The 18,732-nt window shown below is 55.1% G+C and overlaps 1 protein-coding gene across 6 annotated transcripts in view; it reads right to left on the bottom strand.

Annotated features, from left to right (window-relative positions):
- Positions 1-18,732, bottom strand: part of PAQR5 (progestin and adipoQ receptor family member 5) — a 72,419-nt gene that overhangs the window by 39,584 nt on the left and 14,103 nt on the right. The window contains exons 2-3 of one of the 6 annotated variants that reach the window (XM_051836633.2): positions 7,418-7,509; positions 776-842 (exon numbers count right to left, since the gene is read on the bottom strand). The exons of 3 other annotated variants lie outside the window; for them this stretch is intronic. The gene's annotated coding sequence lies outside the window, so the exon portion shown is untranslated. The remainder of the gene's footprint in view (positions 1-775; positions 843-7,417; positions 7,510-18,732) is intronic. 2 more of the 6 variants (XM_008249811.4, XM_051836634.2) reach the window with 2 other exon arrangements.

The following is an 18,732-nucleotide window of genomic DNA, read 5'->3' as shown; positions in this document are numbered from 1 at the left end:
TGGTGGAGGCTAAGAGGTGAGAGAGGCACTTCCGCCCCAGACATAACTAGAGGACGTGTGCTTGGCTTTCTGGACTGCAGGGAAGACAGCAAGTCTCCCCCAACTTCAAGAAGGACCACAGTCCAGAGGTGTCAGTTTCTTTTTAAGAGAATCAACTTCGGCCAAAGGGAACTGAGCCCGCATACAACGCACAGGCATTTACTTCTCCTCCCAACTGAGGGAAGATGGAAACTATGGAATGACGTTTATGACCCAGATGCTAAGCGATGAATGAAACTGAGACGCACGCTCAGCTAAGACCACACTTGACTCTGAAGTATCACAGTACGAGGTTTTTGTGGGGGGCCAGTATAGTGGTGCAGTGGATTAAGCCACTGTTTACAAGGCCAATGTCCCATATCCAAGTGCAGGTCGGAACCCCACTTGCTTTGCTTCTGATCCAGCTTCCTGCCAATACTCCTGAGAAGGCAGTGGATGATGGTCCAAGTTTTTGGGCCCCTGCCATCCATATGGGAGACCTGGCTTTGGCCTGGCCTAGCCCAGCCCTGGCCATTGTAGCCATCTGGGGAGTGAACCTGTGGATGGAAGATCTCTCTCTGTCTCTGTCTCCCTTCTTTCTCTCTACGGTATTGCCTTTCAAATAAATAGATCTTTTCGAAACAAAAAGCAGGAGGGTTTTCGCAACATGCTTTCCTTCTAGTCAAAGAAATAAATGTGTTGTTATTTTGCATCTCAAATGTGAACTTTTATATGTTTATCAAGAACTCTGACTCACCCACAGCCCGTCATGGAAGGTCTCTGAGCTCGGCCACTGGTTCATGCACTGTGTGTATTATGACCCACTGCAGATGGAATGGAACACAGAATTAATACCCGGGTCCTGCTGGTCTCTTTCCGTCCAAGCCAAGCTCTTCATTCCGAAAATGCTTTCAAACCAGAGGGCAATTCCCAGTATCTCAAATAGCAGCTTGGTGTGTTGTCTCTCTGCAGAAGTCTAGAAAGAAGCTTGACTAAAACAAAAGGATCTCTAAGAGCTCCAAAATCAAAACACTATGTAGGGGCCGGCACTGTGGCGCGGTAGGTTAATCCTCCGCCTGCAGCACCAACATCCCACATGGTCCCATAGTCCCAGCTGCTCCTCTTTCAGTCCAGCTCTCTGCTGTGTCCTGGGAGAGCAGTAGAAGGTGGCCCAAGTCCTTGGGCTCCTGCACTCACGTGGGAGACCTGGAAGAGGCTCCTGGCTCCTGGCTTCAGATTGGTGCAGCTCTGGCCGTTGTGGTCATTTGGGTAATAAGCCAGCGGAAGGAAGACCTTTCTCTGCCTCTGTCTGTCCCTCTCACTGTCTGTAACTCTACCTCTCAAATAAATAAATAAAATCTTTAAAAAAAGACACAATGTACAGCTCTGCTAAGAGTTCAACCCCACAGTGGGTGCCACATAAGATCCCATTTAAAACACTTAAAAAAAAAAAAAAAGCTAAAAACAAAACCATGGGAGGAGGAGGATACCCTCTCAAGAACATTTTGCTGGTTTCTGGAATTGTTTGGGGAACAAAGGAAAAATCAGCAAGACCACCACCAGGGCTTCTCAAGCTGAGACTCGCAGATTCAACCACAGCTAAGTTAACCCGAGGGGAGAGCTGCCCCAGGCCCATCACACCTCTCAGGCTCGGGTTCTAGCCATACCCCTGGGGGTCCCTGCCCCAGCGAACATCATCCACCCTAGATCTAGCTCAGGCTGAACATGTCTAAGTGTAAGGTGACCAAACGGAACCTCATGTACTATTTTCCCAATGAGAAAGTCCAAAACATGGCTCATTATTAGGAATCCAAACAAATTAGCAGTTCCTTACAGAATGAATTAAGCACCAGGTTTAGAAAATACAAAGATACCCAACATATTTACTTAACAGAAAAGGCTGGGGCCGGTGTTGTAGGGCAGGGGGTTAAGCCGGTTTGGCTCCCGCTGCTCTGCTCCTGACCCAGCTCCCTGCCAATGCACCTGGAAAAGCAGCAGCAGATGGCCCGGGTGCTTGGCCCCTGCCACCCAGGTCAGAGACATTCAAACATTACTTGTGTGATAACTCCTCGTGGTGAAGGCTTTGCTTTCTGCTCACCAAGAAGCAAATTCCCTTTGGTCGTAACGGTGAGGCCTCAGCCTCCTGGGTGTGGTGGGGCAGTGGCAAGGGCCTGGCTTCTTCAGTTGGTGCCGGTGAGGTGTGGGTCCGAGCACGCTGGACAAGGGGAACAGAGCGCCAGCTAGGGAGTGGCCTGTCCCTCAGGCAGGCCCCACGTGGTCGCACTGCTGCCTGCCTCCCTCCTCTGCGGCTCCTGTCTGCCCTCCTCCCTCATGTGGACAGCACACAGCACAGAGGCCCGGAGGGGACAGGGTCATCCCTGTGCCAGAGGGCGCTGCTCCCAGGCCTCCCCACCACCAGGGGTCGTACGCGCTCCGTGGGAGGGCAGAGGAGCCCAGTGGGGAGTTCCCACTCACCCTCAGCCCCGGTTTTACCTTCACAAATGCACGTGATCTGGGCAGTGTTGTGCTGCAAGGGTTAAGCTGCCACCTGCAATGTCAACATCCCACTTCAGAGCGCTGGTGTGAGTCCCGGCTGCTCTGCTTCTGATCTGGCTTCCTGCCAATGCACCTGGGAAAGCAGCAGCAGATGGCGTGGGCACCTGCTGTCCCACCTGGGAGATCTGGATGGAGCTCCCGGCTCCTGGCTTTGGCCTGGCCCAACCCTGGGGAGTGAGCTAGCGGATGGATGGAAGATTCCTCTGTCTCTCTGCCTTTCAAATAAATAAATAAGTCTTCCCTAAAAATGCACGCGATCCAAATTTAAAGCTTTTGTGCATCAAAGGACACTATCAAAGACTGAAAAAACGGCCCGCAGAATGGGAAATTTGCAAATGAAATGTTCAATAAGAAAGTAAAATCCAAAATGTATAAATAATTCCTACAACCCCATTCAAAACTGAGCAAGAGACTCACAAAGAAGATTAGGAAGGGCCCAGGACAAGCAGTCATTCAGAAAATGCAAATCCAAGCCACAGTGGGACACCAGTTCACATCACACAGTGCGGCCAGGATCAAAAGCAAACCAACCCAGCCAAAGACTCAGAAGGTAAGCGCTGGCAAGGATGTGGAGACACTGAAACCTTGCTCCTGGGATTTTAGAATGGCCCAATCAGTGTGGAACACCGTGATGCTTTCTCAAGAAGACAGACACGGAATTATCCATCCCCAGATTTCCCTGCTAGCTATAAAGAAAGAATTCAGGGGCCGGCGCCATGGCTCACTTGGCTAATCCTTTGCCTGCGGCTCTGCAGCGCCGGCATCCTATATGGGTGCCAGGTTCTAGTCCCGGTTGCTCCTCTTCCAGTCCAGCTCTCTGCTGTGGCCCGGGAAGGCAGTGGAGGATGGCCCAGGTGCTTGGGCCCTGCACCTGCATGGGAGACCAGGAGAAGCACCTGGCTCCTGGCTTCGGATGGGCACAGCGCCTGCTGTAGCAGCCATGTGGGGGGTAAACCAACTGAAGGAAGACCTTTCTCTCTGTCTCTCTCTCTCTCACTGTCTAACTCTGCCTGTCAAATAATAATAAAGAAAGAAAGAATTCAAAGAAGCCCAGGTTGACGGAAGCGGCATTCATGAAGGAGGAAGCCCCAGGATCCACGCGGTACAGACTAAGCCTCAGCACCGAGACTCCTTTCAGATTTGGGATTTTTGGAGTAGGAAGTTCATCCGGTAAATTCCATGCAAACATCCCAAACTCTGAGAAACTCTAAAGGCTGAAATACTTCCTGTCCCAGCATGTCAGACAAGGAGCACAGAGCCCACACGTCCACCATGGAATACTATTCAGCCTTGAAAAGGCATGAAACTCTGACACAAGCCTCACGGGTGAGCCTTGACAACACGAGGCTAAGTGACATGAGCCACACACCAAAGGACAGATGCTGGGTGACTGTGCTTTGATGAGATGCGCAGCACAGGCAGAGTCGAAGACAGGAAGTAGTGTGGAGGCCCCAGGGGCCCAGGGCAGGGGCCAGGTGGGTGTGGGAATGAGGAGTTGTTATGCAAGGGGTACGTGGTTCCCACTCGGGATGATGAAAACATTGTGGTGACAGTTGCACAACACTTGAAATGTCCATGCCACTGAATCACACACTTACAAGTGGCTCAAAGAATACACGGCACGTGAAATATATTTAAAAACACACACACACACACACACACACAAAGTGTTGAAAAAATGTGGGAGTTTGGAAGTCTGCTCCATAATTTAACTATGTTTACTTTGATACAAAAAATATTTCCTCCAAATATTCCCCCAAAATATATTATATGAATGTTGTTGCCGCAAAAACGCCCCTACACGGAGAAGCACAAATTAGTACAACCCGCCTTTCTCCCTGTTTTTTTAAGAACCTTGCTTCTGCTTTTATTTTTAAGATTTATTTATTTATTTGTTTGTTTGTTTATTTATTTGAAAGGCAGAGTTATAGAGACAAAGAGGGAGAGATAGAGATAGAGAGAGAGAGAGAGACAGGTCTTATTATTTGACAGGCATAGTTAGACAGTGAGAGAGAGACAGAGAGAGAGAGGTCTTCCATCCACTGGTTCACTCCCCAGATGACTGCAACAGCTGGAGCTGTGCCAATCCACAGTCAGGAACTTCTTCTGGGTCTCCCACATGGGTGGTAGGGCCCAGCACCTGGGCCATCTTCCACTGCTTTTCCCGAGCACATTAGCAGGGAGCTGGATCAGAAGTGGAGCAGCCAGGACTCAAACTGGCACCCGACTGGGAAGCCGGCACTGCAGGCGGCAGCTTTACCCACTATGCCACAGCGCCGGCACCTCTACCTATTTTACAGATGGGGGCCTCAGGTAGGAAATAACTCACCTGGGGTCACTCATCGAGGACTGGCAAGGTCAGCATTAAACAAGGTCTGGGGGCAGACGCCAGCGTAGCGGGGAAGGAACCTGCACCCTATACTGCAGGGCCTGGGTTTGAGACCTGGCTCCTGACTCCAGCTCCCTGTTAATGCAGACCCTGGGAGGCAGCAGTGACGGCTCACATAACTGGGTTCCTGCCGCCCACGTGGGAGACCTGGACTGAGTTCCTGGCTCCCAGCTCCCTGCCACTGAAAGCATTTAGATGGTGAACCAGTGGGTGGACATCTCTCTCTCTGCCTCTTGAATAAATTAATTTTTTCATTTATGTATTTGAAAGGCAGAGCAACAGAGGGAAAGGGAAAGACAGAAACATATTCCACTGCTGGTTATCTCCCCAAATGACCACAATGGCTGGGGCTGGGCCAGGCTGCAGCCAGGAGCCAGAATCTCCATCCGGGTTTCCCACCTGAGTGGCCCAAGTAGTTGGGCCCTCCTCTGCTGCTTTCCCGGGCACAGAAGCAGGGAGCTAGATCGGAAGTAGAGCATCCAGGGCTTGAACCAGCCAGGGCACAAACCAGTATGGGATGTCCACATCACACGAGGCAGCTTAACCCGCTGCGCCATACTGATTCCTAATTAATTTTTTTAAAAAAAAGGATTTAAACAAGGTGTGTAGCTAACCGTGGGAAGAAATGCAAAGCCGCTCAATAAGGCTTGCGAGAACAGCAGCCCCACCCTGCCAGAGCCCATGCCCGAATCCACCCAGGGAGAAAGAGCCGACTCACAGGATGGCTGCGGTCACCCCAGAGCCCAGTGGCACATACTTGCACACCAGCCTGGCTGCAGCCGGCATCAAACACCCCCTTCAGTAGAATGACAGACAACTCCCAGGTAGCTTCTCCATTCACGAGAGCCAGGGTGATTATGTCTGTCCATGCAGGGTTTTCCAAACTGCAGGTCCCAACCTCTCAATAGATCATGAAATCCATTTAGAAAGACACAACCAGCAGCTCCAAACACAGAGGCAGGGACAGCAAAGAGAACACAAAAGATCAGTGTGTAGGTGTAGCTGCATACAGGGACGCGCAGTTCTGTGGATATTTGTTGTGTCTGTTACGTATTTTGTTTCTTACTTTACATAGGCGCGAGCTTCCAGAATGTCGGCGGAAAAACGGAGCTAAAACATAGGCTCGTTTGGGTGCAAAGGACTTTTGTAAACTACATGTTTGGATTCCCACGTACTTGCTGAAGATCCCTCGTATGCGTTTATGTGCAAACTGGCTTATTACAAAAGGTTATTTTTTTTCTTATCGAAGGGCACAAAGACTCTTGAAACAGTGTGCTGATGTCACAGTCGCCCGTCTGGATTAGGGCACGCACGGGGCGTCTCAGGAGCCGGGGGGGGGGGGGGACCAAGGCTGCCAGGTATCCAGAGAGCTGAGTGGCTTCGCCGACACAGCGGACACTCCTTGGGCTGCCAGGGCTTGGAGGATGCTCTGAAGAGGTAGACAGGCCGGGGGCACCCGGGGTTCGGGTCTCAGGGTAGCCAGGCTCAAGTCTGCCCTCTGAGGTATGAACTTGACTGAGCAATCCCACCTGACTTGCATTTTCTGCCGCTGGTAAAATCATGTTAACTCCTGCCTGGCCAGGGCTCTGGGAGGAGGCAGTGACACACAGGAAGGGAACGTGGTTTGTCAAACTACAAAGAATGCAGCTGTGTTTACCACCGCTGCTAGGGCAACAAAGACCACACTCGGGAGGGTTCGAGGAAATCCATGGTGAGACCTAGGTGTGTGTGTGGGAAGCAAGGAATTATGGGTAAAACTAAGTGTGTGTGCATGGGTCTAGGTGTGCATGTCTGTGAGTGTGTGTGTGCCAGGGACATGGACCATGGCTCTCATTCAATTTCCTGTGAGCCAAGCCGCACCCACAGGGTAACCTGATGCCCAGACAGCATCTGAGGTCCAGGGCAGGAGTCCCTGGGTCAGCTCTCAGTGGGGGGAGCAATCCTGTCGGCCATCGATGAATGAAGGGAGTGTTCCTGCCCTGGGAACCGGCCCCACTGGCTGGGTGGGGTGCCCCTCGGCCTGTGCGCTGAGGGAGAAGCCGGCTCTGCAGGCTGGGTTGGCCCTGCTCTCTGATACTACAAAAGTCCACGCCCAGGGCGACCAGCTGGTCCCGGTTCTCCCTGCAGACCCAGCTCTGCCCTGCGCACGCCAGCACGTGTCACCGTGGGCCACCCCGTGTGAGCACAGGCTTAGGTCACGGCCACGGGCCACCCCCCAGCCCCATCCCCTGGACTCCCACAGTGGCCAGTTTTCTGGCCTGTCCCAAGCCCTGTCTACCCTGTGGCAGCCCACCACTGCAGGCCAAGCCCGCAGACCTCCTCCTCCAGGAGGGTACCTCCACGGTCTCTCCTCCCACTGCTCTCTCCTCCCCTCCCCAGCTGTAGCAAGCGGGTAGCTAAAACCAGACTTCTGGTGGCACAGATCTGGGTTTCAGGCCAGGCCTCTCCACTCACCAGCCGGTGCCCGTGAACTTGCGGCTTCACTTTGTCCGCCTTGGTCTCCCAGCCCACCTCATCAGCTGCTCGGGCTCTGCAGAGAGCTCAGCCTGCAGGTACAGGAATCACTATCATCAGCTGGTTTAGGAGTCACTGTCTGATTCTTTAAGGTGCAAAATGATTGAGATTCCTTGAAGACAGGACCTGGGTTATTTTTTCTATAACACCCTCCATAGACACCTGCTGGCTGTTCTGCTTAGAGGCTGCCCATGCATTCGTTTGTCCTTCTGTCCATCCAACCATGGAAGACAGGAGCCAGGCAGACCCTACTGAGCCTGGGGGCAGCTCCCCGCAGGATGGGGGAGGCACGCAGGCCAGCCAACCCAGGGCTCAGATGCCACCTGGGCAGTAGAAGCAAGGTTGAAAGGAAGCATCGGGCAGGGCCACCTTCATGGCTGGGGCATGCAGAGGGTTAGGGTCTATTCCACTCCCACTCCCACAGGGAGTCTCAGCATGGGTGGGGAAGAGGGCACAGCTTGCAGCAGGTGCAGCTGGGGCCAAGGCCAGGGGGTGGCTGTGTGTGGCCCGTCACCTGCCTGGACTCCTTTGCAGACGGAAAGTGGGCAGCTTGTTAGGGCTGTCTGGGGGACAGAATTGGGGGAGTATGTGCCAGTGGGGTGGGAGGGAGCCCAGGGTTGCTTTGGGGGTGAGGAGATGAGAGTTTAATTTCCTTCCCGGGCTAGCTGGCTCAGAGGCTTCCTGGAGGAGGCTGCTTTGTGGGCAAGCAGGCACAGGGACGGTGGAGTGTGTGGCCCCCAGTGTGCCTCCACCTCCTTCCCTACCTGCCCCCAGCCCGCACACAGGCTTGCCAGCCACACCTGCCCTGCTGGGGTGCGGGGCTTGGGCCCACACTGGGCACGCCCACCGACTGGCCCCTTGTCAAGAAGCAGGGGCTGTGGCAGGGCTGCCCCCTTCAGCGTGGGTGGTGAGAGGCAGGAGGCACCAGCTCTGCCAAGCAGAGCTCTGGCCTTGGGTGCACTCTCCTGCCTTCTCTGGGCTCAGGGTGCTCATGGGAAGAAGGGGGCCCTGGAGCAGGAGAGCTCGAGACCCTGGCTTGGTCGAGGTATGCTGCTGTCACGGAGAGCCTGAGGCTGAGGAATCACACAGGAGACAGCATTGCGGAGGCTGGGAAGGTCCCGAGCGAGGGCCTGCATGGAGCCGGGGCAGAGGCACCAGGTGTAGGGGGAGGGGGGCAGGCACAAGGCAGGCAGGGGGCCAAAGTCATCCTTTACTCGGGAGCCCACTCCCATGATAACTAACTCGCTCCCACGATAACTAACCTGCTCCCACGATAACTAACCCACTCCCTCAATAACTAACCCACTCCCTCGATAACTAATCTGCTCTCTCAATAACTAACCCACTCCCTTGATAACTAACCCACTCCCTCGATAACTAACCTGCTCTCTCAATAACTAACCCACTCCCTTGATATCTAACCCGCTCCCTTAATAACTAACCCGCTCCCTCAATAACTAACCCACTCTCTCAATAACTAAAGCACTCCTGCAATAACAAACTTACTCCCTCAATAACTAACCCACTCTCTAGATAACTAACCCATTCCTGTGATCACTAACCTGCTCCCTCAATAACTAACCCACTATCACAATAACTAACTCACTCTCTAGATAACTAACCCACACCTGCAATAACTAACCCACTTTTAATAACTAACCCACTCCTGTGATAACTAACCCACTCCTTCAATAACTAACCCACTCTCTCAATAACTAACCCACTCCCATAACTAATCCATTCTCATGATAATTAACCTGCTCTCAATAGCTAACCCATTCTTGTGATAACTAACCCACTCACATGATAAACAACCCACTCTCATGATAACTAACCCACTCCCATGATAACTAACCTACTCCCACAGTAACTCATCCATTCCTGCCATAACTAACCACTCCTACAATAACTAACCCACTCCCACAGTAACTAATCCACTTTCATGATAACTAAATCACTCTGGTAATAACTAGCCCACTCTTGTGATAACTAACCCACTTTCACATTAACAAACCACTCCTGCCATAACTAACCCACTCCCACAGTAACTAAGCCACTTGTGATAACGAATCCATTCCTATAGTAACTAACCCACTCATGCTAAGTAACCTACTCCCACAGTAACTAACCCACTCCTGCAGTAACTGACCCACTCTCATGATAACTAACCCGTTTTCATGATAACTAACCCACCGCCACAATGACATGAACATCCCTCTGCCCTCATGACCTACCCACTCTCACAGCAGTTGCAATGGGGCTCTGGGGGACAAGTTCCAACCATGAGACCCCAAGTCAGGCACTCCCTGGGGCGGCTCCTCCCTTCCGCCCTGGGCCGCTCTGCCTAGGGACTCAGGCGTCCTCAGCCCTCCTCCCTCCAGCAGGGCACTGGCCGGGACACCTCTTGTGACCTCATGTGGTCTGTGCATCCCAAAACCTCTTGGGGCCCTGGCATGGGGGGTCCTGGGACTTCTAAGTCCCGAGGACCTCCGGGAGCCACAGCCTGGTAGACAGGAGGGACAGAAGCTCTGAGGAGCGCAGAGAGGGGAGAGGAGGGGCACTGTGGGAGGAAAGTGTGCAAAATGGAGACTTCAGGCTTCTGCAGTGTTTGAAAACAATCTCATGACCATGTGATGGCAGACACACGGCATCACGCATCCGTCAAAGCCCCAGAAGGCACAACACAGAGTGAACCCCAATGCCAGCTGTGAGCACTGGTTAATGAGAACGCACTGGGGCTTCAGTGTGCCATAGGAGGTTAAGTCGCCGCCTGCAGTACCAGCATCCCACGTGGGACTGCTCCACGTCCCACCCAGCTCCCTGCTAATGCACCTGGGAAAGCAGTAGAAGATGGCCCAAGTGCTCGGGCCCCTGAACCCACATGGGAGACCCAGAGGAAGCTCCTGGCTCCTGGCTTCAGATTGGCGTGGCTCCCCCGGTTGTGACCATTTGGGGAGTGAAATAGCAGATGGAAGACATCTCTCTCTCGCTCTCTGCTTCTGCCTCTCTGTAACTCTGCCTTTCAAATAAATAAATAAATCTTTAAAAAAAAATGGAAAAGCAAAACCAAATAAAGCAGGACCAATATTAAAATGCCAAGGGATCCCCAACCGTTCCCAGTTCCTTTTGACAGTCTGAATACCGACAGCCCTGGCCTGAATTTGCATGTGGGGACCAGGCTGCCGTCCAGAGCAAGGCTGTAGCCCTACCACTCCTGCCGGGCTTGGCAGGCGCCCTGGCCACGAACTGTTAGGTGTGTGCTCCCAGGGACAGATCGCCACCCCCGGGGCTGGGAAATGACGCTGCAGGAGGAAGCGCAGCAGACCAGGGCAGTAGAGTTTGATTTGTACAGATTTGCAGCTGAAAGCATGCAACAGGGTCTTGGAGGAGAAGCGGAGGTCCCAGATTCATCTGGGAGGCAAAGGGTGGGGAGGTTCAAAGCCCAGCGAGCACCTGAGGTGCCCATCAGAGGGGACACAGGCAGCCGGGCCCAAGGAGGAGCGGGTGGGCTCAGGGATGGTGGGGCACAAGAAGGCTGGGGAGGGAGAGGATGCAGGAGCCCCCCAGAGCCCTGGGCTCCCTGGCCAGCAGGGGTGGGAAATGGGGGGAGGGTTGGGGAGGGAGGAGAGGGCCAGCTTTAGGGAGATGGGGGGTGGGAACAGGTGCTGTGAGAGGCAAGGGAGTGGCAGGGGGCTGGGCACCTGTCCCTGCTCTGGGGCTGCAGAAATGGAGAGAGGGGTGGGAATTTGCAGGATCATTTATTATGCACTTACTGAGTACCTAGGATACACCCAAGGTTCTGGCAGGATATGGGGATGGAAAAGTGGGTATGATGGCTCTATCCCATAAGAGCCTGAGGTGCGGTGGGGATGGGCAGTAAGAGCTGCCACCCAGCACGGCCAAGGGCGGGACTGCGGTTAGAGCCACAGGCTTCTGTGGAAACATGGAGGAGGGCATCGCCCCGGCTCCATCCACTGCTTCCCTGAGTGCCTTGGAAAGACGGCCCGTCTCTGATCTTTCATTACCTACTGAGGACAACACAGGTACCAACGGCTCTGGGGAGAAGGAAAAGCCACGTGTACTCAGCAGGTGACCAGCAGCGCCCCCAACCATCTCAGTCCTGCTTTGATGCTCTCTCCTCGCCCCCCCGCCCCGGTCCCTCCCTCGGTTTATAAAACTGCTCCCAGACAGCGGGCTACCCCCGGCCTGATCCACCTCCCTGGGAGCAGCAGCCACAGCTAACAGCGCTTGGTGTGCAAGGATGGGAAGAGGTTGCCATGGTGACCTCCAGCTTGGCTTTAGCGGGCTTTAAGTGAAACGAACCTTTTTTCTTTTCTTTCTCCTTGTTATCCCAGCTCTTCTAAATGTTTACCGCTAGGAGATTATTGCACATCTGTAAAGGCTGCATGGTTGAATGACACGCTGCCACACTGCAGAGGAAAACACCAAACAACCCAAACTTGGGCACCAGAGGGGCGGCAGTTACAGTGTGTCCATGCACACGTGTACCACGTGGCCACCACAAATGTTGCAGGTGTGTGCTGACTGCTGTGACAATTTGTTAGAAAGAGCATGTTCCTGAGCAGTGTAGGTCCTGTAATGCCCTCTGTATAAAGCTGCATTACATTTGACTGCCTGTATTTATGGAGAGGAAAAACAGGAGGTGGATCGCCAAAGTGCTCTCCATGGCAGAGAGAGAGAGAGAGAGAGAGAGAGAGAGAGAGAGAGAGAGAGAGAGAGAGGGCTTCCATTCTCTGGTTCATTCCCCACATGGCTGCAGCAGCTGGAGCTGCGCCAATCCGAAGCCAGGAGCCAGGAGCTTCTTCTGGGTCTCCCACACAGGTGCAGGGCCCCAAGCACTTGGAGCATCTTCTGCTGCTTTCTCAGACCATTAGCAGGGAGCTGATCAGAAGTGGAGCAGCCAGGACACAAACCAGTGCCCTTATGGGATGCTAGTGTCACAAGCAGTGGCTTTACCTGCTACGCCACAATGTCAACCCCTTATTTTTAATTTTTATTGTTTAACCAGAGCAACAATGCTTTCAAATGGAAGCCAGTGAATCAGTCCTGTGCCTCGGCCAGGCCAGGAAGCATCAATGGTGCCAGCCCAGCCGGGGGGTGGGGGGTGCAGATGTTGGCATTTCCTTGTATACTCACCTGAGACACTACAGCCCCAGCCTTCCTCCACCTTCCCCCCAACCCCCTGCTGGCTCAGGGGCACAGTGACTTAGGGTTACCCTGCTCAGGGTAGCTGGGGACCAAATCTTAAAGCTTAACACCTCATACATTCGGGAAAGCCACCCCATTTCCCAGAGCCCAAGGCCTGAAGGGCCCCCTGAATCCTCACGGTGGCGAGGGTGGAGGTAGGTGAGGGTGCCCCATGCTGACAGCACTGGCGAGGCCGTCAGCAGTCTACACAGCCAGCCTACACAGGATGCTGGCTGTGTGCCGGCCACAGCGTTATCCTGGGTGGCTGATGGAGATGCAGGCAGGCCCCGCCCCTCCCCGGGAGAATCCTGGGGCCACCGAGCGTGGGAACCCAGGAAAGGCTTGGAAATCCACACGGTGCTCTAAGTCACAGCCTGCATCCCAAATCAGAGCGCTGCTTCAAGTCCCAGCGACTCTACTTCTGATCCAGCTCCCTGCTAATGAGCCTGGGAAGCAGCAGCTGATGGCCCAGGTGCTAGAGTCCCTGCAGCCCACACGGGAGACTGGCACGAAGTTCCTGGTGCCTGGCTTCTGCCTGGTCCAGCCCCAGCCACTGCAGCCATTTAGGAGGGGGAACCAGCAGAGGGAATTTCTAACTCCTCGTTATAAAGTTTCGATGTTTGCATTTTCCCGTTGTCTCACCCAGTGGAGTAAAGGCACTGTGGTTACATGGTTTAAAGTGGTCTTCTGTTTAAAATGTATACTCAGGATAACTACAAATGACATGATACGATGTCTGCTTCCTCCGAATCCAGCCGGGATGAGGAGACTGGATCAGGGCATGTGTGCAATGACACTGGCTGCAGGCTCCCAAGCAGGCGTGTTAGTGCCCTGCACTCACTGCTCCACGTCCGTATATGTTTGGGAAAGGAGATGCTAACAGCATCTTGATGGACGTCGCGTGGCGGCAGACAAAGCCAACCACTGTTGCAAGAATCACGATCCCTCCATCGGCCGGCTTTCCTAACACGCGGAATACCAGCGCCACGGTTTAGAAACCGATGCAGGCAAACACGACCTCAAGAGTAACCGGAAATGCTTTGGAGACACAAACAGCGGCTCCTTGTAAACAAAGGCCGAGAGCTGCACTAGCGGAAAACACAGCCGCACGCCACGCATCCCCGCCCCGTGCCCAGCCCCACTGGAGTCGGGGAGAGCTTTTCTAGAAAACACGTACAGCCAACGTGCCTTGATTTTTAAGATTCTGCCTTCATGGAAACAAATAATATCTCCTCTTCAGTCTTTTCCTGACTAAATTTTGCATGTTTCAAATATATAGATTCACTCATTTTATTTCTCTGATAAGATACTTTTATGTTTATTTATATCTTTTTTTCCAAGTTTTCTGTTTTTTTTTTTTTTTTTTTTTTTTTTTTTTTTTTTTTTTGACAGGCAGAGTGGATAGTGAGAGAGACAGAGACAGAGAGAAAGATCTTCCTTTTGCCGTTTGTTCACCCTCCAATGGCTGCCGCCGAAGCCAGGAGCCAGGTGCTTCTCCTGGTCTCCCATGGGGTGCAGGGCCCAAGGACTTGGGCCATCCTCCACTGCACTCCCGGGCCACAGCAGAGAGCTGGCCTGGAAGAGGGGCAACTGTGAAAGAATCCGGCGCCCCGACCGGGACTAGAACCCGGTGTGCCAGTGCCGCTAGGTGGAGGATTAGTCTATTGAGCTGCAGCGCCGGCCCATTTTTATGCATTTGAAAGGCACACTGACACACGCACACATACACAGAGATATTTCATTTTTTGGCTCATTGCCAAAAACCCCACAATAGCCAGGGCAGGGCCAGGCTGGAGCCCTGAGCCCGGAACTCCATCCGGGTCACCCACTTGGGTATCAGGGACCCAAGCACTTGAGCCATCACCTGCTGTCTCCCAGAGCGCATGAGCAGGAAGCGGGAGCAGAAGCAGAGCTGGTACCTGGACCCAGGCACTCGAACAAGGGATGTAGGTGTCCTACGCTGCAGGCTAACTGCCGAACCACCACGCCTGACATGGTTTTATACTTTAGATGATTACGTGTTTGATTTACTGGTCTGTTTTTCAAATTTGTTTTATATGGGGGTGGGGGGAGAGGGAGGGAGGTATCTCCCATCCACTGGTTCACTCTAAACCCCAGGAACCAGGAGCTCAATCCAAGTCTTACATGTGGGTGGCAGGGACCCAAATATTCCAAACACCCCCTGCTGCCTCCCAGGGTGTGCACTGGCAGGAAGCCGGAAGCGGGAACAGAGCCGGGGCTTGACCCCCGGCACGCGGATATGGGGTGTGAGCATTCCAAGAAGCATCCTGACCGCTGTGCCAGACACCAGTCTCTGATTCACTGCTTCACGCTCCTCAGTGCATTTTGGTAAAATAGACACTGACTTCAGTACCACGCGACACTGCGACCCCTGGCGACCCTGCTCAGCACTGTCCCAGCCGAACGGTCAGTGCTCGGCCGCTCAGCTCTGGGTGCACGTCAGAGCCACAGGGACACAGGCCTGAGGCCTGGGTCCACGCCCCTCTGTCCAATCAGGTGAGAGCAGGGGGGTGCGGGGGACTGTGGAATATGGTTGCCGTGGAGCCGCCGAGACTCTGGCCGTAGCTAAGGGAAGCAGAGCCCACCGGCGTGGTCGGCGCTGGGCCCAGCAGAGCCAGCAGCCAAACTGTGATCTTTCTGTTTTTTCCCACAGCAGCAGGTGCTTTGTTCCAGCTCAGGCTCCCCTCCCACCCAGTACGACACAGCGCCCACGGGCCAGCACTGGCTTTCGCTGGAGCCCAGGATGGCTGCTCCAACCCAGTCACGGGGCCGCCAGGGTGCGTGCAACAGGTGGGATGTCCCTCCAGGCTGGGAAGAGGCAGAGTCCCTGCCGGGTGGATGGAAGGTGGCCGCATGCCCGAAGGCGGTCATTCCCCGCCCACCGCAGGGAAGGCTTGGTCCTGTCTCGGAGCCTCAAGCTTCTAATCTGATCAGAAACTTGAGGACTTCGATAAGGCGGCCAGCCTGTGACAGCCCCAGGGCCACGGAGTGGGGAAAGGCGGAGCCCAGGGACACCATGCAGCCCCTGCGGGCGGGACCAGGACCCCAGGCAGCGGCTCTGCCACGGTGAGGATGGGCTGCCTTGTGGGCACCAAGCTGCCCGCCCTGGAGAGGCCCAGGTGGCATCTGGGGTCTGATTTGGGGTGGGAGTGGACACAGGAGCCTGGAAAATCACTGGCAGCGAGGCCCAACCCAACCATGCATGCCAGCAGCCCAGGGTCATGCCCCGAACCCGGACCAGCTAGCTGGGCGCCCCTGCAGCTTTCTCAATCAGAGTGCCCAGGTGCACCACCTGGGATACCCGGCTCCTTCGCTTCCCACAGCCTGGGAGAGCAGACGCAACCCAAAGCCAGAGGAGGGGCCTTCTTGATAGACAGCAGATGGCCAGGGTTCCCCCACCCTGGTCTCTCCCAGGAGACAGACCCACCCAGCCACGGCCAGCCAGCCCCAGTGCCTCCTGGCCACGCCCACCAGGTGTTTCACAGGCGCCTCCCACACAACACGACAGGTCCTGCCCATGTCCTTCATGCTTGCTGCCCCTGATGTCCTTACCCACAGCCACAGCTGCCTGGAAAATTCCTGCTGGCCCTTCCAGCCGGGCCCCTCCCCCTCGGCCTCCGGGGACCTCTGCTGCTGCTCCTACAGTTTGTCTGTCCCCTCCTGGGTGGGCCTTAACACACAGGATGCACTGAGCAGATGTGCCGAGGGCTACAAGGAGCTGAGAGGAGGACCCTAGAGCAGTCAGGGAGGGCTCCAGGAGGAGGTGAGTCCCAGAAAAGGGGGAGGACTGGCTTGGGACCCCAGGGAACGTCCGGTCTGGAGGACAAGGCAGGGTGGCAGCCTGAGCGGGGTGGCCTGCGACACTGAGTAGAGGCAGGAACGGGGTGGTGTAGGGGTGCAGGGAGCAGCCTCGGTGCCCCGGAGGTGACCGCGGGGAGGGCGTGCTGTTCCTCCTGCTGCATTCATTGAGAAGTGTCCTGGACAATCATTAACTGATTTCCACTCTGGGCCTGGGCTGGGGGGAAGGGGTTGGGTGTTAACCATAAAACTTTCCCAGCGAGCCATTCCTGTAATTATTACCCAACTGATGGCGCCCATAGGAGCAGCCAAGGGCCCCAGAGGTGTGAACTGGCAGGGTGAAGGTCACAGGGACAGCGAGCAGGTGGGGAGGGCTGGCAGGTGCTCAGACTCAGGGCACCCTGGAAGGCACTGGGGCTCAGAGAAGGATGCGGGCCAGGTGCACAGAGGCAGGGCTCCCGCCACCCCAGCAGGGCACCGGTTCCGTCCGGTGCGTGCAGTCAGTTTGGCCTGGCTGCGGGGCAGGCGCATTTGCCTGCTCTGACAAACTCGTCAATGGTGTGGATGGGAGATAGTGGATGGGAGATCACCGTGATCCAGTCCTTAGTCCATGCCCAGCCCTCAGGGCGTTCTTGGCCCCATTTCATGCTCATGACATCCCTGGGGGTGCAGTCACTGTCACCTTGGGGCAGCCTCCGATGTGGCTTTAACACTCACACTCCCACCTGGAAGCCTTGGGGCACAGAGGTGTCCAGTAAGAGCCACCGCGGCCATCTCTGTGATGACTGAGCCATGGTCCTCCGGTCATCCCTGTGAGGTGACTGAGCCATGGTCCTCAGGTCATCTCTGTGAGGTGACTGAGCCATGGCCCTTGGGGTCATCTCTATATGGTGACTGAGCCATGGTCCTCAGGTCATCCCTGTGAGGTGACTGAGCCATGGCCCTTAGGTCATCCCTGTGACGTGACTGAGCCATGGTCCTCAGGTCATCTCTGTGAGGTGACTGAGCCATAGCCCCTGGGGTAATCTGTGTGTGATAACTGAGCCATGGTCCTCAGGTCATCTCTGTGAGGTGACTGAGCCATAGCCCCTGGGGTAATCTGTGTGTGATAACTGAGCCATGGGCCCTGGGGTCATTTGTTTGTGGTAACTGAGCCTGGCTCCTCAGATCATCCCTGTGTAGTGACTGAGCCAGGCTCATAAGGTCATCCCTGTGAGGTGACTGAGCCATGGCCCTCAGGCCATCCCTGTGTGGTAACTGAGCCATGATTCCTGGGGTCACCCCTGTGAGGTGACTGAGCCATGGCCCTCAGGTCATCTCTGTGAGGTGACTGAACCATGGACCTCAGGTCATCCTTGTATAGTGACTGAGCCATGGTCCTCGGGTCATCCCTGTGAGGTGACTGATCCACGGCCCCTGGGGTCATCCCTGTGTGGTGACTGAGCCATGGCCCTTAGGTCATCTCTGTGGTGACTGAACCATGGTCTTCAGGTCATCCTTGTATAGTGACTGAGCCATGGTCCTCGGGTCATCCCTGGGTGGTGACTGAGCCAGGCCTCCGGCCTGCTGCACACTGCAACACTTCCCCTTGCACCCTCCCAGGACAGCGTTTTTCCGCTAGCCCTTGTCATAAGCGACACACTTCACGTATTTGAATGCGCCATGGGCCGAGTCCCCAGTGGCTGAAATGTGACGCTAAGCATGGGCTTTTCCTAAGGGCAGAGGCATCACAAAACCCCTGCAGAGTGGGCGCACGGGGTCCCTCTGGATCAGCCCCCAGGAAGGCAAGCACAGTGACCCTGCGTTCCCGGGACCTCCTCTGAGGCCCAGGCTGGCCTCCAGCTCCTGGTCCCACATCTGCACAGAGCCCAGGAGGGCCTGCTGGAGGAGGTGTGGTCCTAGGCTCACCCCAGTCGTCTCTTCCTGGCCCAAAGCCCCAGTTGCTGCTGTTGTGGGAGTGACTCCTTCACAAGCAGAGCCTCCGGGAAAGGTGGGAGGAGCCGTGCGCACCCAGGACCCTCCTCACAGGGCCCGGCCACGCCCTGGAAGCGCATCAGGGTACACACGTGTGCTCCTCAGCCCAGAAGTGTCACCGGGCTGGCCTCTGTGACGAGGTGGACAAGTGGCCGCCCGGGCAGTGAGGCAAGGGCCACCCGCTTTGTCCCAAGAGGAGATTTCACCACAAGAGGGTCATTTCTTCGGCCTTTAAGGAAGTGCAGAGGAACAGG

The sequence above is a fragment of the Oryctolagus cuniculus genome, chromosome 12, assembly GCF_964237555.1.
Source record: "Oryctolagus cuniculus chromosome 12, mOryCun1.1, whole genome shotgun sequence".
NCBI lineage: Eukaryota > Metazoa > Chordata > Mammalia > Lagomorpha > Leporidae > Oryctolagus > Oryctolagus cuniculus.
Note: the sequence above shows the minus strand (reverse complement) of the source record. Positions and strands in the feature narration are given on the sequence as shown.